The 22,859-nt window shown below is 35.6% G+C and overlaps 3 pseudogenes; all 3 read left to right on the top strand.

Annotated features, from left to right (window-relative positions):
* The first annotated feature begins 569 nt into the window (after positions 1-569).
* Positions 570-1,886, top strand: LOC150035090 (uncharacterized; annotated as a pseudogene).
* Positions 1,887-1,982: 96 nt separating this feature from the next.
* On the top strand, positions 1,983-2,812 carry LOC150035089 (uncharacterized; annotated as a pseudogene).
* Positions 2,813-3,683: 871 nt separating this feature from the next.
* On the top strand, positions 3,684-4,811 carry LOC150035088 (uncharacterized; annotated as a pseudogene).
* The last annotated feature ends 18,048 nt before the right edge of the window (positions 4,812-22,859 follow it).

The following is a 22,859-nucleotide window of genomic DNA, read 5'->3' as shown; positions in this document are numbered from 1 at the left end:
GAATTTCCTAAAGGAAAGAAGAACAATAAAAAACAAACCACAAGGAAGTTCAAAGATTTGTTGGAACAGGTTGTCTTCTTTTTTTCAACTACCATAATGGAAAGATTTCATATCAGACATTGTTTAGATGTGATATATATTGAAAAAAATGTTTGCATGAATATCTTAGATATGCTTTTTGATATTTCAGAGAAAAGTAAGGATGGATTGAATGCTAGACGTGATTTAGTTCATTTAAAATTCGACCAAAGCTTGCACTTATTAGCGGTGACAAAAAAATCTTCATTCCTCCCGCATGTTATATTCTTACAAAGAAAGAAAAATGTTGTGTTTTAAAGATATTATCAGGAATAAAGGTTCCTGAAGGTTGATTTAAAGCTTAATAGTTTAAAATCTCACGATTGTCATGTGCTCTTACAACAATTATTTCCTATTGCGATAAGATCAGTGCTACCAAAACATGTTCGGTATGCTATAACTCGATTGTGTATATTTTTCAATTCGGTATGCAACAAGGTTCTAGATGTTCAACAATTAGAAAAGTTTGAAGAAGATATTGTACTTATATTATGTTTATTGGAGAAGTATTTTTCTCCTTCATTTTTCACAATTATGGTGTCACAGTACACATAATTAGGGAAGTCAAACTTTGTGGGCTATATATCTACGATGGATGTATCCCTTTGTAAGATTCATAAAAGTTATTAAAAACTCCATGAGAAATAGATATCATCCAGAAGGTTGTGTTGCTGAAAGTTATATAGTAGAAGAAGCCATTGAATTTTGTTCTGATTTCCTATCTGGAGTAGATTCTATTGGGGTTGGCACTTATAATTCACAAGACTGTTTAGACAATTCAAATATTGGTAGACCATTGTCCAAAGGAGTTTCTTTAAAACCTGAACAAAAACTTTTATATCAAACTCATCGGTATGTTTTGGAAAATACAATTGATGTGCAACCATATTTAGAGTATGTTTTTTCAATGATTTTGGTTTTATTTTTTCATTTAGTTTTATGATATAGATCTAACTATACAATGTTTCAATGTTCACTTCAAAGACAACATATGATAGCTTTGCAATTACAACATCGAAATAAGTCCAAAAATCAGAAATGGATTCAAGAGGAACATAATTAGATTTTATATCTTGGCTACGAGAAGAGGTAAAATGTTGAACCTATTATTTTACATACACTTTTTAATGCCTGAGTTGGAATGGAAATTCTCATGGTAGGTTGCAACTGAGCTTGAAATGGGGAATGCTGAAGTTTCAGATAACTTGAGATGGATCCCTCATGGTCTTTATCCTTTTGTGATTATGTATGGCAGTTACGTAATTAATGGATGCCGCTATCACACAAAATCTTGTGAAAAGGATCGAAGTGTACAAAATAGTGGAGTTGGTTTAGTTGCAAAAACGATGTAAGTGTCTAGTTCAAAAGAAAAAAACCTCATCATTGGAGATATGACTTTTTATGGAGTGATACAAGAGATATGGAAACTAAATTATCATACGTTCAATGTTGCTGTGTTTAGATGTGATTGGGTTGAGAACAATAGTGGTATCAAAATTGATGAGCTCAGTTTTATCTTAGTTGGATTAAATATAATAGGTCACAAGTTTGATTTTTTTATACTAGCTACCCAAGCAAGACAAGTATTTTATGTTGAGGATCCAAGTGATGTTAAATGGTCAATTGTGCTTACTCCATCACAAAGGGACTTTGAAGATAGATAAAATGGCGACGAACTTAGAGATACAATATTACACTGTCAAGGAATACCCAATGATATGTCGAATGTTGATGTACATAATGCTTTGGATGAGAACATGTGAACATATGTTCCAACGAATTGTGAAGGCACATGGATACCTACATAACATTTTATGGGTAGGTTATATATTATGTAATATGATAATTTTTTTTAGTTTATAATTTTTATCAATCATATTTGATTTTTTGTTAATATGTATACAATGCTAATTGTTTCTTAAATTTGATTGCTGATTTTTTATTTATACACTAGATCGAGCATAGTACAGTAGGTGACGAAGATTTAGAGTTTGGTGACAAAGAAATAGTAGTTGTTAGGTCGAATGAAACCATCAATCAAAAGAAGAGAGAATGGAGAGTTACTGTTATGTTTGATGTAACACGTATTAGGAGTGGGGGAGAAAAGAAGTTTGTGGAATACAATGAAGATGGCGTACCCATTGGTGAAAATGGAGCTAAGTTAAAGTCTTTCATTGGGTCCTCTATGCATTATCATGTACATATTATATATACCTCTTGGAAACGTGTGCCTACTGAGTTGAAAGATAAGATATATAGTATAGTTGAGGTATATATATTCAACTTTTTATCTTGATAATATTGTAGATGTATATGTAATGTTTTCACTAACTTTTCAATGTTTAGGCCGTCTTTTTAATTGATATAAGATCTAGGAAGAACATTATGGAAACTGCAAACATAGCTTTTCGTTAGTTTAAGAATTGGTTAACAACAAAATACACTGTCATTTAAAGATGAACCTCAACTTCTGATAAATCCACAAGAAAAGTATTCATTTATTGATCAAAGTCATTGGGAAGAGTTTGTAAGATCGAGATTGTGTGTAACGTTTCAGGTAAATTATTAATTTAATTTTATAAATATTTGTTATGTCATTCCCTACTAATAATCATTATGTTTGTGTAAAAAAAAAAGATGCTTGCAACAAGAACGTCGATCTAAGAATAAGTACAATCATCGAATTTCAAGGAAAGGTTATGCTAATCTTGTTGAGGAGATGATAAAAATTTAATATATGTTCTCACGATTCCTAAATTTATCACAATATCTAATTTTTTCTTCTTTTGAATGTAGAAGAAAGTATCTTCAAATGAAAGTGATTTCGACCGAACTAACATGTGGAAGAAGGTTTGAGTTAATAAGAGGAGAATACGACAATGAAGATGTTCAAGAAGTCGTCAATCAATAGTAAGACAAGTATTAAATTTACATGAAGTATATGACATATAGCTTAATTATATTAAATTTCATTTCTTTTTAGGATCATATCTCAAAGAATAATATAGATCCATTATGCCACAAACATCACTCTCCCATTGATATCTTAACACAAACTTTGGGTACTCAAGAAAGGCACGAATGTGTGCATGGGGTTGGTGGTTTTGTTACTCAAACGGCTTACTTTCATACAGTGAAACGAAAGTTAAAACATGGGAATGATGAAAACAAGAAAATTGTAAGTGAGGATGAAACACGTCGTCAAGGTATTAGAGAATTAGAAGCTCGTCTTTAAATGTCATTTTCTATAGTATTTTTCGGACTTGAAAGTTGCTCCAAGCAATTTTTAGCAGATGAGATCGAATCTCAAGATAAACAAAAAGGCAAGATAGAGACTGCATATGAAAATAAACGAAAGAGAAGATTAAGGTGGAGGAGATTAAGTTTCCAAAAAAATGAAGAGACAAGATAAATGTAAATGTAAATTGCAGCACAGAAGATTTGAAATTTGTTATGGTAAGTGACACTAATAAAATCAATTAAGTTCATCAAACGTCTAATTTTTTTTTATTTATATACTCTCGTTGCTATGATTTTGCTGCATTAGGAGAATGGAAATGACTAAGAAAAAAGAAGTTAGTGACTCAATGACATTGGTTCTTCCAGTATCTTTGAAATCCATTCTTAGATATGCTGAGAAGGTGATGGCCAAAGAGTCTAGTATTTATTTACAACTTCCAATTAGACTTTTTGGCATTAGTAGAAAGTCCTGCGAGAGGATATAATTAACTTTTGTAACATGGATGAAATCAAGACATTGACTTTGGTGGCTTACATGGTGTAAATAATGTTATTACGTTTGTAGACTTCAGTTCTAACGTTTCTTTCCAATTTTGGTCATCTATATTCATGTTATGAATCTTTCGTAGGTACTTGCACTCATCCTTTATTGATTTAAAGGAAAGTTCACAATACACTTTTGTAGATCCATCTCTCATTTCCTCTAAACATAACTCTCAAGAAGTTAAAACTCGAAACCTGTGTAGTAGACTGATGGTCTTAGAAGCAAACTAATTAGTTCTTGCTCCTTTTAATCTTGGGTGAGTTAAAACACGTTTTGTTTTTATCAATTTACATTAGCAATAAAGATACTAATTATATTTTATTAACTAGTGGTCATTGGTCACTTCTTGCTATAAATGCATACGATGATACTGTGTACTACCTAGACTCAATAAGGATAATATCACGGGTAGATATATGATATATAATTGACACGTAAGTTAATCTTTTTCATTTGTAGTATTTGTTTTAAAGTGTACTTTATTTTAGAATAATTTGTGGTTATTTCTTGACAAATAGGACAATTACGATATTAATCTCAAAATAATATTAAAAAAAGCCAGAAGCAAACCTTATGGGGAACAGTAAAGGCAAGTATAAATTAACAACGACTACTTATTCATAACATTAAGTAGACATCTTGTGCATAAGGATTACTTCAATCTTATTTACTGGTTTTTTCTCTGTATTGTCCTTTACAAGTTAGGAGCACTGAATGTGGATACTATGTCATGAGGTATATGAGGGATATTGTGACCAAAATAAGCATTGTCATCTCAGATTTGGTATGTAATCGTTATTTCAACATTTCAAATAGCATAGAGAAAAATAGAATCCATTATAATATTTGGCTTTTATGTTTATAGATTGATACAAGAAAACCTTACTCATAAATCGAGTTAGATGAGGTGCGGATAGAGTTGACTAAATTTTTAGGTTGCTACATGTGATTGTGGTAGGTCATTTTGGATGTGTTTATTCTAGATGGTCAATTTCTGGACTTACTGGGGGCGGGGGGTTAGGGATAGTTTTGGATGGGTACATGTGTGGGTAGGTGGATGGTTTTGTTGATAGAAGTTTTGGAAATGTATTTTTGAAACTGTTCATATTGGGTTGACAGAATTATGTTCCTTATATTATTTTGGAAGTGCCCATATGAGTTGACTGTTAGAATTATGTTGCTTAGGTTGTATATATTGTCAATGTTAAAGAAGTTAAGTTGTTATAAAGAAATATTGGTGCTTTTTGGTTGATATATAAGTTTGTCAAGGCGTATATATTGTTTATTTGATTGATGAATTTATGTCATATATATACCAAATGTGGTTGTTCAATCAAAATACAGGAGCAATTATAGGTAAAAACGTCAACATTGTAGATTTTTCAAAAAAATCACAAGCAAATTTCTTGATTTTTTTAAATATCAAGTTCACAAAATTTCTTAACTTTTTTCCTTGTTAAGGATGCCCATATTCTTGACATTTCAAAAATGTCAAGTTTCTGTGTTTCTTTACATTTTTTAAATGTCCAGTTCACAAAACTTCTTGACGTTTTTTCCTTGTCAAGAATGCGCATATTCTTGACATTTCAAACATGGCAAGTGTTTGTGTTTCTTGACATTTTTGACACTAGCTCCATTGATGTTTTTAAAAACATCAAGAAAAGTCATTCTTGACATCTAAAATACTGTTTTTGTAGTAGTGTCAATCAACCATACGAGTTTACTGATTCATGTGACCACACATCTCTCAAACTCTCAAGTAAGCACTATCTTCAGCGTCTATTCTCATAACACCAGATTGGATGCATTCCTTTGAACTTATGTGCGATGCGAGTGATGTGGCAATAGGCATCATGTTATGTAAAAAGAATGACAAGATGATTCATCCAATTTACTATGCGAGCAAGACCCTAAATTAAGCCTAAGAGAATTATACAACTACATAAAAGGAGTTTCTAGCAGTAGTTTTCACCACAGAGAAATTATGCACGTATCTTATTGGATCAAAAGTGACTGTCCATACTAATCATTCAACAATCAAATATCTAATGGCGAAAAAGGATGCTAAATTGCGCTTGATTTGATGGATTTTATTGCTTCAAGAGTTTGACGTGGAGATTGTGGACCGCAAAGGCACTGAAAATCAAGTTGCCGATCATCTTTCAAGACTTGATAGTGGGCCTTTTCAATGCACTAAACAAGATATTCAAGACAGTTTCCCTGATGAAAAGCTAATGAAGATAGCAGAAAAGAAATCGCGGTATGTTGATATTGTAAAAATACTTAGTCTGAGGGGCGTGGCCAAATGATTTCAACCACCACCAACGCAAAAGGTTGTTCCATGAGTGCAACTTCTATAGATGGGATGAACCCTCCTTATACAAGTTGGGTCCTGATCACATTTTGAAAAGATGTATTCCAGAGTTTGAAATGGAAGAAATTTTATCGAAGTGTCATGAAACACTTTATGGTGGGCACTGTGGGGGACAAAGGATGGCAGCGAAGGTGTTGCAATGTGGTTATTGTTGGCCAACATTGTTCAAAGATGCTGCACCTATATGGTCAATTGTGATCGCTGTGAAAGGGCTGAAAATATATCCTAGAAAACTAAGATTCCACTCACATCAATCCTAAAGGTTTTATTTTTTTGATGTTTGGGGTGTTGACTTTATGGGACAGTTTCCTTCTATAGGTAGCCACTAGTACATCCTCTTACTGTAGACTATGTATCCAAATGGGTTGAAGCCATCTCCCATACAAAGAACGATGCATCGACCGTATTTAAATTCTTAAAAAAGAACATCTTTACACACTTTGGGACTTCTCGTGCCCTAATAAGCGATGAAGGTACACATTACATCAATCACATAGTTTCTAAATTATGGATCAAGTTCAATATTAATCACAAAGCTTCCACCGCCTACCACCCACAAACAAATAATCAGGCAGAAGTATCTAATAGAGAAATCAAATCTATTTTTGAAAAAGTTGTGAGTACTTCAAGAAAAGTTTGGGCAAAACATCTGGATAAGGCACTTTAAGACTATCATACTGCATACCAAACTTCCATTGGGATCTCTCCACATGTGTTAGTGTTCAAAAAGGCTTGCCATTTACCACTAAAATTGGAACATAAAGCACTTTGAGCGCTCAAGAAGATTAACCTTGATTTATATCTTACAAGTGAAGCCAGGACGAATTAGTTGCATGAATTGAATGAATGGAGGCTTGACGCGTTCAAAAACGCCAAAATTTATAAAGAAAAGACAAAGGCATGGCATTACAGCCACATTCGTAAGTGGGAGATTTTCGTGTAGGACAAAAAGTTTTACTGTTTAACTCTTGCCTACGTCTTTTTCCAGGAAAGCTAAAGTCAAGATGCTCTGGCCCCTTTGTCATTTTTCCCACATGTCGTGGAATTGACAAAAGAAGATGAAACAAACGCATTTAAGGTCAATTGGCCAACAAATTAAGGCATACTATGGAGGTGAATCGATAGAGTGAAGTCCTCCATAGACCTAACTGACCCTGAGTGATGGAAGAACGCGTGGATAATCCCTGGGATGAACTCGACCACACCAATTCAAGGATGCATCCTTCTCTTTTTTATGAAGTTTTGAATTTTTCTTGCTTTCCTTTAATTTTTCTATCTATTTAGTTTATTGAGAGAATTGTTGTTTGGATGAATATGATTACTTTGAATGGAGATTGGGAGGTTTTTAATTAAAGGAGAAATGAAAATAAAAAAGGCAATGAGTTATTGTGGCGTCGAATAATCATATTATTCGTCAGACCATCGCCTAAAGTAGAATACTAAGGGTTTTTATCTGTTAGGAAGTGGAGGCGTGTTCCAACAGGAGTCAGATCAACATTTAATATGGAATGATCACGCTAATGATAATCCTTACACGTACGTAAGCCTTCACATGCATGATATTTCCTTTAAAAACCTTCCACTATGTATTTTTTTCCCCTTCACTTTCGTTTTTTCGAATTTCCTTGCACCCCAAATTCTCTCAGCTTTTCGGTGATCATCCATCGACCATTCCAGCTTAAAGCTCCTATTTTTCTTTCTACATTCCTTCAATAACACCCATGGCCATCCAAAAGAACATTGCTTCTTCCGTTGGTTGAGCCAAACTTGGCCCAAAGACCAAAAGACCTTCTTCACCTTCCATTCTTCAGCCTAGCCTAAGTCGTCCTTTTGTGACTTCGGGTGTTCATCATCTAATTTCTCCTATCACTCAACGGATTTATTCTGCCACTAAAACCAAATGCCACAACTTCTCTTCCTAAACCATCCGAACCTCTCCAACTATTGCCCCTTCATCTGCCTAGAAGCTCAACCTTCCTGAAACCATGAGCTTTTAGAGATAATCCACCCACCACGACTTGCCCTATCGCGTTCATCTTCACCACTCGAGAGGAAACATCAAACAAAATCTTCCACCACCATGCAGGATAGGGAGAGAGTCCACCCCGATGGTTCTGAATAGGGAACAAGCAAATAATCGTTCCCACCAACTACTAATGACTTGGTGGGTGCGAGTGAAGCAAGGAGATGGGATGAAAGACACGTCTTTAGAGATATTCTCCAAAGTATTGAATGAAGGGAATAAGGCAAAGAAGAAAAAGGAGAAGTCAGATAGCCAAGAAGGAATGAGGTTGCTAAGAAGAAGAATGTTGAGAATAAGAAATTGGAAGTTTCACGATATGGGTTAATCCTTGCGGTAAGAGGCCCTGAAAAGCTGCCATCTAACCAATCAATCCCAATCACTATAAGGAGGGGCCAATGAAGGAAAAGGCAAAGAAGGCAATCAAGAAGATGAGAGCCGAGGTGCAAGATGAAAGCTTATGAGGAAAGAGTCGACAGAAAGGCAGCCAGTCCTGAGGTCGATCGTATTAAGGTTGATGAAGAGGAACTATGCAAAATTATTTTTCCCACATCCTCTTTGGAGTGGATGGCCAACAAATTTTCCGAAAAAATAGAGAAATTTAGTCAAAGGCTCAGAAACTCAAAATACGAAGCCCAAAGCCTTCGTGCAACCATTGAGAAAAAGAAAAAGTTGTGCAAAAAAGTCTTAGGAGAAGGGAGTAGGGTGCCCCAAACTCTACTCAGGAGGAAGGAAAATAAATTGATGAAGAGGAAAAACCAAGGGTAGAAGGCCAATCAAAACTGCTCTTGGAATTGGGATTCTTCCCAATTGATGGGCCTTTGCTTGAATTGATCACTGATGTGGTTGATGCTTTTGGTTGGCAGAAGCACTGTGAAGACCACACATCAATCACAGACCAAGCGTTGTAGTTTCTTTCTACACCAACAACTTTCATTGCAAGTTGGATTATGCAAAGATTAATGGGATCAGGGTGCATTTCGATAAAGAGACCATCAACAAATTATACGACTTGCCCAATAACCCAATGCTGAAGGGAACTGCATAAGCCACAACCCCACAGAAGAAGAGTTGCAGCATGTGTTAGAGGTGGTGGCCAAACTGAGGCTACATGGACTTCATTACCTATAGGGTTGTTGTTCTTAACCTCAAATTGCTCATATCTAAAGCCAACATGTGGCTTTACTTCATTAAGAAGAAGATGACCCACTTGCCACGACAATTCAATCAAGAGACAGGGTGATGGTCATCTACTATATAATGCAACACATTCCTATGGATGTCGGAAGCATTATGGCCGCTTAAATTCGTGGCATGCATCAGAAGTCAAGGGGACAAGTTTTTCATCCTTCAACGACAAAGAAGCTGTGTCTGAAGGCCATTTCTGAAATAGCAAATAAGCTGGAGGAGCCCATAAAAGGCACTACACCAACACAATCCTCCGTTGTTAATAAATTCGATGCATCAACCAAAGGCAGTTAAGCTTAAACGACCAATGCAATAATCTCAAGTAGCTCATTCCCCATAGCCTCCTCAGCCAAAAAGAAGAAGATTAGTGAAAGGTGACGCAGTGAGCTCCTAACCAAAAATTGAATAACGCGCCTCGAGTGCCATAACCCTTGTCCCCCTTCTTCCCCCTCCTCCTCAGAAAGAAAAATCTCCTCTCCCTTCTCAACAACTAAAACCCTAGCCCAAACATCAAGCATAACCTCCACTTCCTCGCCTTGAAGAGGAAGAAACTAAACAAACCCCTTCCCTCTTGGTCATTTTTCCAGAACTAATATTACCACCTCCTCCTCTGCTAGTTCAAACGAGATAAGGAAAGGGAACTGCCTAAACAAGAATTCTTGAACAACGAACAACCAGAGTTATTACCCACTACATCAAAAAATTTCCATTAATGAAAGATGTAAATCCATTGGAAAATAAAAAATACGCATGCCGGATGAAATGGTTGTTGCTATCTATTTTGTCCAAAGCCGGTGTAGTCCTCGCGTCTCATGCTTCTACCTTCTCCCACACCTGTTAATGACCCACGCGATCAAGGCACCACTTCATATACTCAGCCTAGATCATTTATTGGTAAGACATGACCACCTCCCAAACCCTCCAATGATACACGACCATCTCAGCTTGTCAGAGATTCATCTTGGGTGGAGTCAGAAGATTTCTATGCCTTCATTACCAACCACGTCATGCGCCCTATCCTTGAACATGCTTGGCCAAGTTTCAAGTAGTTAATAGAGCATGACGTTCAACAATTTGATTTTCAATGCGATAAAAAAGCGTTGGTTAATAAAATTGAGGTGTTAAGAGAAGTTGTCCAACAGTAAACTGAGCGACATGCCCACTTTCAGCACCAACAAGATCAAATCCTACACCAGCTAGAACAGTTGAGGAGAGAGCAGGTCGAATTGAGGAACTTCATTCAGAGGCAATCCCAGCGAAAAGATGAAGAATTTACTGATGGAACACGAGACATACGCAGCGGAAAAAGAACCTAATTACACTCTAATTGCTTTTAATTAAAAGGAAAAGAACATGCAATTGAAGGAAAAATACATTAAAATAAAAATTACCTTTGAAGCTCCCGAAAACCGTTTTTCCTCATTGAATCTCGACCCAAACTCTTCCGGACCACCACTAGAGTTGACCTACTATTCTTTGGACTCAGAACCGGATTGTGGAACCCGTTGGATGAAGAAATCGAGAGAGAGAAAGAGATGGAAATGGAATTTTGGGTTGGGTTTGGGTTAAAAATTTTTCTCCAAAAATGTGATTTTTCCAGCCCAAATTACAAAACAATTTTGGTAAAATGGCAATTTTTTTTTTATTCAAATTGAAAGCCCAATTTATAGAAAAAAGCCATGCAACAATTGCATGAAACAAATCCATAAAAACCCAACACCTAGAATCTACTATCTAAGTAAGCTTAATGTGTCCACTATAAGCCAACACCTAGTCCACTATTTTGTTAGTGGAATTATCCAACAAAAGTTTGGATTTTCCCACTAACTTTAGTCAAAGGGCAAAATAGTCATTTTGTCAAAGTCAAACTTTGACCAAAAAGTAAACATTTTGACTTTTTACGATTTTTTTCTTGTTGACTAATTTTGACCTCCCGAGCATGAATCCGCATTCATTTTCTCGAAATTCAAATCACATTTGAATATAAGGTCGGTCAAATTTTGACTTTTCAAAGTCAAAAGTCAACTCTTTGACTTTTTACATCTTTGACCATTTCTATTATTTTCGAGCTTCCGAATATGAACGTATTCATATTCTTGATATTTAAATCACATTTAAATATTAAAGCTGTATCTCTAAACTGAAAAACTGACCACTATTTCACATATACTTATCGGTTTCTCTCTCTTCACCTAATTCGAACAATTCGAATTATTCTATCATACTTTTCTAAATTTATTCCATTTGAGCTAGTAGGGGAACCTAATGGACCTATAGATCATGGGTTCCAACGATCCGAGATTAGTTGGCTAAAACTCTTTTAGACGAAGCTAATCAATATTCGTTAACTAATGGGTCATTCCACTATAGTCCCGTAGTTGCACTCCCCTCACTATAGATATATTTGTGTCCATATGATATAACCATGATTAGTAAGCTAATCCTTCACAGGTTGTTCGTAATCTTGGCTGGGTCATAAAAACCGTTTTATCCCCAAGACTACATCTTGTTCCTTAAGTTTCATTGATCCTCTAATGAACAATTGGTTTAAGGTCCAACCTATAAACTGAACCCCTCTTGGGCCAAGGAGAGGGTGGGACCCCTTGTTCAAGACCTGGATTCAGTACTAAAGGGAACAACCTATCTACTATCCCTATAACGGGTAGGAGTGAATTTCGTCTTGCAGCCTATGTTCCTAGCTATCCACCTGATCTTACCCCTGAAATTGGAGGCTTATTTGGCCATCGATAATGAGCTGTCCTCACCTATGCAGATCTAAGGATAATTCCGAGTGAACAAGAGTTCATAGTTTGCTCAGGATTAAGATTAAGTTACCTATGTCATCAATTAACGAAATAGTCAATTTTATACGTAAAACGGTATTTAGAATGTAAAATGTGACTATTTCATGTTTCAGTCTTATGTAAACTCTTTACATAGGATGCCCCCACTTTCATGTCTCCACATGAACGATTTAGGATCACATCGTTTGTTCTAACTACAAAATGGGTCACATCCATAATGTCTCCAGAATAAGGCGCCCAACCTCATTCATATACTATAGACCATTTTGGTTATATATTTGAACTTGATCCACATTTATGTCACTACATAAAGTTCAAACTACATTAAATAGCCTCAGAACCTTAATTTATTGGATTTAAGATTACAATTTCAATAACAATTTTATCGAAAAACAAAACAAAATATGTTTATTAATTTACAAACTACGAGTTTTAGGACATAAAATCCAACATTTACAGCATTGATGAATTACATTCATGACGTCTTTGTCCAACGTGTTTCTACTTTAACCATCCCACCAACACTTCAAAAACCCCTACGATTCCAACCGAATAATGCTTCTCCCATGCCCATCGATGACAATGATGTGAGGAGAAACTAAATTTAAGGGAGTTGTATTTTGGTTGTGTCTTTTCTTACATTTTCTAAATTTTTGTAATACTTGTGATCACCATGTTTTCAGTGTCATTTTTATGAATACATCATAAGTTATCCATTCTTGGCTCACTTTCTTTTTCGCTTGTTCCTTGTTTATTTTTATTGCATCTTCTTATTTTAATATGTTTGCAATTATGACTTCAATCATAATACTTATGCTCACCCTACCTTGAGATTCAATAGTTAGGCGTTCAACTCTAGTTCTAGGACATTTTCCTTAGGAAGCATTTCTTACATTTATTATGTACGCAAGATTTATCTCAAACCTATTTTACAAAATTTTTCTACGACAATCTCATTCCTCGATTTCAATAATAGGGACCTTGATGCCTTCATAAATTTAGAGGGATGTGAGGTTTGAGCTAAAATGCGTTGTTCATTTATTTTTCTATTTCCTTTAAAAAGAAAGAAGTGTTGAGATTGGAACCTACTCGTAATTGGATGTCCGCATGACACCCGTGGGGCAAGCCAAAAAAAAAGTTGGAAATCATGATCAATGCAAGAAGAAAATAATTACAACTCCATTGCCTATACTGAAGAAAAATTCCAAGGTAAGAGTTGAGTTTGGAAAAGGGCTCTTTCTTGTAGTTGGATGTCCGTATGACACTCGTAGGGCAAGCCAAAATGAAGGTGAGATACCTGGATCAACACATAACTACTCAATAATACAAGAAGTAACGTTATTTTTTTTATTTTTTTTTTTATTTTTTTTTTTTTGTAAACTTTGAACCATAAGCTCATTTCTAAAAGGAGAAATAAGATCATCTGGAAATGAGTAAGGGTATTTTGAGACTTAAATTTGTCGCATATAAATCAAAGAGATACTTCTATAGGAGATGGAATAAAACTTAGAGGCGATCAGTCTGCCTAGTGAGTCTTGAACTTGGAAGCATCTAAAAATATTCTTGAGGACAAACATTGTTTTAAATTTAGGGGTGTGATAACTTGTGGAAACACAATTTATGATAGCCTTTTATTTAGAATAATTAAGGAAAATGAGAAAAAATTACATTAATTTGATATGAATTCATGAGAATAATCTAAGCTACGCGATCACATGTTTACAAAAGTCAATATCCTAAAATTTAAAAATTTTGACATCCTTAAATGCAAAATTTAATTGAAAGAAGCAAATATTCTTAAGGATTGAAAGCTGCAGTCTTGATCGCAGAAAAGGAAGAAAGGTGATAAAAACTTGCACACGTAGAAGATCCATGCAATGAAGTTGAAGCACGCGATGAGAACCATAAAACAACAAGCATGGTTGGCAAACTGTCAAATTATAGAGCAAGTTGGTAGCCGACTTCGACTCAAGCATGCCAAATAAAATTAATCTATGAATTGTTTAGCCAGTGCAGTAGGGCATAGAATTAAATGCAAAGGTGTCGGATCATCATTGGAAGTATACTCAGAACAAGAGAGACTTTTTACAAGAGATTGGCAAAAGCTCTGTCAAAATTCGTTCATCTTCAACCTCTCGACTTTACTCTGAAGATTCTAAGTGAGAGCACAGTCTCTTCTCTGGAAAGTAGAGAACTCCTCCTCCATCCCAATAGCAATCACCTCAAGCAGATAGCATCAAAGCCAAAGCAAGCAAGAGATTGCAATCAGTGGATTGACACTTCTTCCTTCCACTTTTACTTTTGTCTTTCATTTCTTATTTTTGTTAAGAATTATATGTTTGAGAATTCTGTCATTTTTAATATGAATATGAATACCATTCATTTCCTCTCATCTATGTTCTTTATCTCTTTCATCATGTAAAACTAAATTTTCAATGGGTTGAGAAGATAAACCAACATTTCTAAAAGCATGCATATGTAGAAGTACATCTTGTTTAATTGTGTTTAATTCAATGCCTAATTTAGTGAGAACTTGGTTTAGGTAAAACATAGTCAATTGCTTGAGATAGTAAGCAACTTAGTCATCATTAAACAAGGAAAGAATTAGCTTTAGAGATAAAGTTAGATATTTTTTGTGAAATCAACTCAACATGCATTCTAGAGATAGAGTAAATGTGGCATTCAACACCGAGAGGTGGACTGAGTGTAAGAAGTTGAAACATGAATGCCTATGTATGCATTGCTCAAGGAGATGTTAGTGAATCTTCTTAACCCTACTTCATCAATTAATTTTCTTTCACTTTCATTGCCTACTACTCTTAGTGAGTGTATAAACCATTGCATCCATACACTTCACCATGCACAACATCACATTCGTCACGTCACCATTAACATCTTCGTATTTATTAGATTATACTTAGTTAAATCACATATACAAATATTGCATATAATTCACACTTCATCGAAAAAGATCACTAAAAAAATTCAAGACACTCATTTTACTAAGTCGTTCGACTCTAAACTTATCAGGAAACCTTGTTGTTATTTATACTTGGATTCAAAACAATGAAAACTTGTGCTGCATTGTTATATTCACTACATACATCATCTAGGCACGAATTAAGGCTATAAAGCTCACGTTCTCTCATTCTTTGAACTACAAGATAGCTCATCACCTCGAATACACAAGAGAATACATGAACACAATCAAAATCAATTTATATCGAGAAGTAAAACAAACATGAGAAAAGAAAAGACTATGGGTCATTCCCTATAATGAATCAAACATTGTACAATGATTTAGAGATTCAATCCCTTTTCAGTATAATATTTAATAAAAATTTGGGACAAAAATAGCATTTGAGGTGCATTGTATGTGTGCCTATTTATTATGAATTTTTTCCATATTTACGAGGTCCCTTTAATGTCGGAGAGAGAATATGCATTTATTGTAGAGTATTAATTAGTTGAGATTTCCTTCACATTTTCAATTAATATGATTGTATTTTTCATTTCATGTATCGAACATTTTTATGGCATTGTTAGCTTGTTGGTTTCACGACAACTTATTTTTCTTTCTTCTAGCAAATTCGTGGTTATTTTAAATATACCTTAGAACATTATATTAGGCATTTGAAAATATTCTAACCAATATAGGAAATATACTCTAAAACATATGTCTGTTTGGCACAACTCCATTTGTAAGTATATTTGAAATATACCCAGATAAACGGTTGTACCATTAGAATGTTTCAATATAACAGTATCCATATGGCAGTAATATATAAATTAAGAATATATATTGTTTAACTCAATTTCTTTATTAGTTTTATCACAGTATATAAATTACTCAATGTTCAACATAAATCACAGTATATATCATAAATTCCATTTGAATAATCAGAAATCCCAATAAATCAAAATATAACATCATTCACTATTGATTTATTAACTTCAAATTAATTATGAAACCTCATAATCTTCAAATAAACAAAATATCTACCACATTATATAAATCACAAATGGACTCAATATTCAGCATAAGATATATATACATATAAGCATAGATATCATAAAAAAATAAGTCTAAATAAAAAAAAAAACTCTAAATAAAAAATCGACTTTCACATCTCATTATATCAAATAAACTAATACTTATATCATAGTATATATTGAAATTCCAATAAAATATTAGAGAATCTGCCACATCAGCTACCAAGGAAGAGTCAAGAAATTACATCAGTTGAAGAATGTCATATCACTAAGGTGAGTCATGAAGGATTATTCCCTTAGTGCTCTAGATTTCTGTTAGGATTAGGTGATAACAAACAAATATTCTTTCTCCATGTATTGAACCATGTGTCCTCATTTCATTAGTTATTCGTTATATAATTTTTTTAATTCTTTGTATCCCTAAAATAGGGAATAATGTATAAATTAGGCAGATTGCTCCTTTCCAATGTAAGAAAAGAATACGAAGAGGCAAGTGACAAAGTTCTCTGTCTATCGTTTAGTATTTCAGTCCTATCGTGTACAACGGAGAGCTAAACGATTCAATATTCCATTCATTGTTTAGCGCTGAGAATCCATCGTGTACAACAAAGAGGTAAACGATCAATCGTTTCACTATCTTTTAGTTCTGAGACTTCATCGTGTAGAACGAGGTAAACGATAAGATATACTTTCCATTGTTTGCTCCTTGACTCTATCGTGCACAACGAAGAGGTAGGCGATACCAATCCCATCCGTTTTATTTTCCTAACTTGGTATCAGAGCATCTATGGCAAATGCCACTGTCATAGGATCCAGCATGACCTCTGAATCAACGAAGTTCAAAACACCTCATCTAAATCAACTGCTAAATCTAATAACTAGCACCAAGTTGGAGAGAGGCAACTTTATGCCATGGAAGACGCTAACTCTTCCAATCCTAAAAGGATACAGACTTGAAGGTCATCTGTCTAAAGCTAAGGTATGTCCTCCTATGTTCATTATTGCTACTTTATTAGCTGCTAAACCTGGTGAAGCAGATTCTCAAGCCTCAGAAGAAGCTTGGAGCTCCACCAGCATAAAGTCCCTGAACCCACTGTATGAAGCTTGGGTTACAGCAGACCAACTCTTGTTAGGGTGGTTATACAACTCCATGACTCTTAAAGTTGCTGTACAGCTGATGGGGTACGAAAGTGCTAAGAGTCTATGAGATGCCATTCACTCATTGTTTGGAGTTCAGTCGAGAACAGAAGAAGACTATCTTCGCCAAGTTTTTCAACAAACCCGTAAAGGTAATATGACAATGTCTGAACATTGAAACTTATGAAGCTTCACACTAATAACCTGGCTCAAGTTGCAGCCTAGTTTCTACACGTAACCTAGTGTCTCAGGTACTCCTTGGGCTAGATGAGGAGTATAATCCAGTGGTGGTTGTTATCCAAAGCAAACCTGAGATCTCTTGCCTAGATATGAAGTCTGAGCTGCTATCATTCGAAAAAAGGTTGGAACACCAAAATACATAAAAAAACCACTACAGTGTTTGCACACAATAGATCGACTAATGTTGCTTTCAATCGAAACAATTCCATATTCAAGACATCTGGATAGGGTAACATACAATGAGGTAAGAGGCAATAGTTCAATGGATCTAGAGGAAACAATAACAGTGGAGGAAACAGAGGAAGAGGTCGAGGCAGAGGAAATAGACCTACTTGTTAGGTCTGCTTCACGTATGGACATGCTGTAGATGTGTGATATCAAAGGTACAATCGAGAATTTGTTCCAAATCAAAACAATGGTAAAGGAAATAGTCAAAACCAAGGGAACTCAGGGGCCAATCCTTTAGCCTTTGTTACCTCTCAAAACTTGAATTCATTTCTTCAAAGTGAGTCTGCAGGGGATTTTAATTGGTATGCAGATAGTGGAGCAACCAACCATGTCACAACTGATCCCAACAATATAGCAAGTCCTTCTGAGTACACAGGTAATAAACATATTATGGTAGGGAATGGACAACAATTAGACATATCCTCCATAGGCAATACATGTTTACGTTCTTCTAATTGCAATCCGAGTCTGAAAAACATCTTATGTGTACCAAATATTGCAAAGAATTCGGTTAGTATATCAAAACTAGTTCAAGATAATGATGTTTCTATTAAGTTCTATAATGACAGTTGTGTTGTTGAGGACAAATGTTCAGGACAAGTATTGGTAAAAAGAACTCTTAAAGACGGACTATATTATTTGAATGAAGCAACGATGATCCCAGTCGATGTAAATACCAAAGAGGCAAGCTATTTCCCAACCCAATGAACAAAAATAACAATTCTTCCGCATTTTTTCTGTCTAAAAGTGGAGCAAACTTAGTAGAATCAAAAGGGTTGTGACATTGGAGACTAGGTCACCCTTCTCTTCGAGTTTTGGAGACTATACTAAAAACTGTTAATCTTCCTACTAAGTTGAATGAAGTTTTGTGAACCCTACTGTCTTGGTAAAGCTCACTCCCTACCCTTCCCTAATTCTTTGTGTCGTGCACAACACAAATTTGATTTAATCCATTCAGATGTATAGGGTCCAACCTCTACAAACTCCACTGAAGGATATAGATATTACATATCATTTATTGATGATTACAGTAGATACCTCTAGGTCTATCCTCTTAAACAAAAGCTAATACACTACAGGCCTTCAAACACAATTTAAAATAAACATTAAAGCACTGTAGTCAGATAATGGTGTGAATATATTAAATTGCATCAGTTATGCAGTTCACAAGGCATTGCATCTCGGTTTTCTTGTCCCTATACATCTCAACAAAATGGACGAGCTGAAAGGAAACACAGACATCTAGTAGAGATGGGACTAACCTTACTAGCACAAGCATCAATGCCTCTTCAGTTCTGGTGGGATGCCTTTCTTAATGCTTGTCATGTGATAAATGGTCTTCCCTCGCAAGTACTAAAGAATCAACCACCTATACAACTAATGTATGGAAAACGACTAGATGTTACAAAACGAAGAGTGTTTGGTGGCGCAACTCCACTGTCAACGTTGATGGTGTGATGGTCATGAGCGTGGCTTATTAGCGATTCATTGCGTTACCATGAGTGTTGTTTCTCAAGGATGCTTCATTCGGATCCTATATACCAGAATTTCCTTACGTCTTATTCAAGTGTCTTCTTAAAATATTTCTAAGACCTAGGGATTGTAAGCTTACCTTTCAAAAGAACAACTACTAAATTCCGGAATATCGCATGATTTATTTCAAAAAAATTTTTTTCCCGGGGTGTTAAATGATTTTTTCTTTTTATAAAAATTTTCTTCATTGATATTTTTTTCCGACCTTGCGCTGATCCAAGTGCCTTGCCTTCGTTTTGGATTGCCCCCACGGGTGTCATGTGGACATCCAACTACGAGCAATGCACTCTTCCTCAGACTAAACTTATACCTATTTGGCAATGGAGTTGCGGTCATTTATTTATGCGTTGATCCTGGTGACTTACTTTCATTTTGGCTTGCCCCCACGTGTGTCATGTGGACATCCAACTACGGGTAAGTGTCTTTCATAACTTAACTCTTATCAACATAGGTTTCCCATTGCGTTGACAGTGGAGTTGTTATTCTCAATATATATATATTTGATTTTTTTTTTGAAATAGCAAGGTCAAAAATAAATACCTCACCCCTAAATTTAAAATATGGCAATGTTCTCATTGTTAAAAGATTAAAATAAGTCATGCGATATTCTTAGAATGTGTTGTACAGAGAGTTTGAAAGAAAGCTAGCAAACCCCTAACTTCTAGAAATATTTTATGAGGTGACTATCTTAAGATTAAGTTGACTTTAGTATATACGAAAGAAATAGAAGCATATTTTTCATCATTGAAATCATACTTGACAAAGAGACAGAATGCGGTAAACTAAATTTATCTACGTCAAATGGTTGCGATAATCAAAGAGGATGCGGTGATAAAGCTTTTAAAACTAACATGTGATGTGATAGCGCAAAATTTGAAATAAAGATAAGGAAGAGTACATCCTCAAATTTTGCCATGTATTGACGCATCCATCTTTGCGGCGATCTCTCTTCTTTAGATTGCGGTGATTGAGTAAGATAAGAGGCTTCTTCGCGTAACATCTCCGCAATCCAGTGCCTCGATCTTTTGCAAGAAAAACAAAGAAAGGGTCAAATGATTTAAAACAAAACAACAAGTTTTTTTTAGAGCAGTGTAGATAAATAGTAAACAAAATAATTGCGATAGTAGATAGTAGCAAGTAAGATAGAAGTTGACGAAGTATTTGATACAGGCAAAGGATATTCAAAAGGATTGCGTCCCTGATAAGGTTGAATCATATAATACTCAAAGATCATTCCCATCTCTAGGATGCATGCGATGCAGGTTGACAATCTCTAAGTCCCTATCTCTTGTTTATGCAGTTCTAATCTTGCTCTCTCGAGTCCAGATTCTAACCCAACTCTCTCGAGTCATTAGGTTCTTTCTTTAGACTCTCTCTCGAGTTGCTCTAAAGGGTATTTGGCACAACATAAATCAAGACAATCACAAGCAATGAACTTCCTAGGTCATGTTAGCTTAGTTTTCCTCAACCCATTCGACTAGTTTAGCTATTCATGCATGCCAAGAGAGTGAACAGATGTAGAAATAAAACTTCCATTGTATAGATATGAAGATGAAGTACAAAATAACAATGCAAGTATAGAATAAAAGGCATGGAAGCAATCTTTTGCTGCCCGGCTTTTACACTGATTTCTACTCGTGTTCAAAAGATAATCTCACTCTTGCGAGAGTCGGCCCGCTCTCTGCTTCTTCACCCCAAGGTTCTCTCTCGAGTTGTTCTGAGCGATCTTCAGTGCCACCACTCTTCTCTTGCCCCGCCTTAAAATGAAAAGGTAAACTATGGACAGCGGCGTGAACTTGTGGAACAAAATTGTAAAGAACCCCTTTTCTGAAGAATACCCCTGGTATTTATAGGGCATCCATGGTGAAAGGCAGATTCTCTCTCATGGTTGTACATATGGGACAGCTTTAATTCCTAACTGATGCGCCGAATAATTGTCACCAAAAAGCTGAATGTACTTTGTGACCGTTATCAGCTGTCAACTTAATTCGGATTCGATTGTCTTCAGCTTTCTGTCCCATCGCAATTGATTTGCCTTTCACCCAGATGCACCCACCATGTTGTGCTGACCAAGTTGTGACGATCCTTCTCGAGCGAATGTTTGCGAACACAATCATCACAAAGCCTTGGGGTGAAGTTACGCTCGACCAAAGATTTCCTATGATCACAATTCTTGCATTGCGTCAACGCATATTCTGCACAAAAATAAAAAATGAACTGTTCTAATGTGTTGAACACATGCGACCGCAATATGATGAAATCGATGTTTAATGGACGCAAATTAACATATTTCATCAACACAATCCAATATTGTTTAAGAACTTAGCACTATGATTGAACACATGCGACCGCAATAGGTCCAAGCATGAAATCGATGTCATTTTTTAATGGAGGTGCTCGGCAAATTAACATATTTCATCAACAACGCAATCCAATATTGTTTAAGAACTTAGCACTATGATAACGTGCATTTTTGCCCGTTATCAGTGTCTGCTTTCCATGTCTTCAACCATACCAGCCAAACAAGTTTTAGTTCCACTCTGATAAATGTGTATACTTAGGTCCAAGCATAGTTCACAAGGGAAAACGATGCCTGAACAAAGATGGTAAAGTGTTCATCTCCAAAAATGTCATTTTTAATGAGTCTGTTTTTCTTTCTCCTATGGCTTTCAGGTGCTCGGTCCACCAAACATACAAAACTATAGTGAACAATGGCCCTGTTGAACACATGCGACCGCAATATTATGAAATCGATGCTTAATGGATGCAAATTAACATATTTCATCAACGCAATCCAATATTGTTTAAGAACTTAGCACTATGATAACGTGCATTTTTGCCCGTTATCAGTGTCTGCTTTCCATGTCTTCAACCATACCAGCCAAACAAGTTTTAGTTCCACTCTGATAAATGTGTATACTTAGGTCCAAGCATAGTTCACAAGGGAAAACGATGCCTGAACAAAGATGGTAAAGTGTTCATCTCCAAAAATGTCATTTTTAATGAGTCTGTTTTTCTTTCTCCTATGGCTTTCAGGTGCTCGGTCCACCAAACATACAAAACTACAATGAACAATGGCCCTCAAGTCCTCTCTCCCATCATGACTTCATTGTTGCACACTGCTCCATTCAACCACCACAACCTTCCTCAAATCAATGTAACATTCCCTCACCATTAAATATCTCTGTACCAGATATCCATCCAGCCTTTCCCTTCCTTTATGTCTCAGCTGAAGCTATCCCTTGTCCCCCAATACTAGATGCATTGCCTAGCCCTTGTCCAGACCATATAGCCATCAATCTCCCTTGTCCAACCCTTCCACTCGGTCACCTAGCACCATATCTCCAAATGTCTCACATACATCCCCTGTTCCTAATACCTCTCATCCTTTGCAACCTAATCATCTAATGATTACGAGAGGCAAAGATGGCATCTTCAAGCCAAAAGCTTAGCTAAGCACTGTCCAACGTCACTGGTTCT

This window comes from Benincasa hispida, chromosome 7 (assembly GCF_027475165.1).
Source record: "Benincasa hispida cultivar pf3 chromosome 7, pf3_genome.v1.1, whole genome shotgun sequence".
NCBI classification, from domain to species: domain Eukaryota; kingdom Viridiplantae; phylum Streptophyta; class Magnoliopsida; order Cucurbitales; family Cucurbitaceae; genus Benincasa; species Benincasa hispida.
This window is presented reverse-complemented; position numbering and strand designations above follow the sequence as displayed.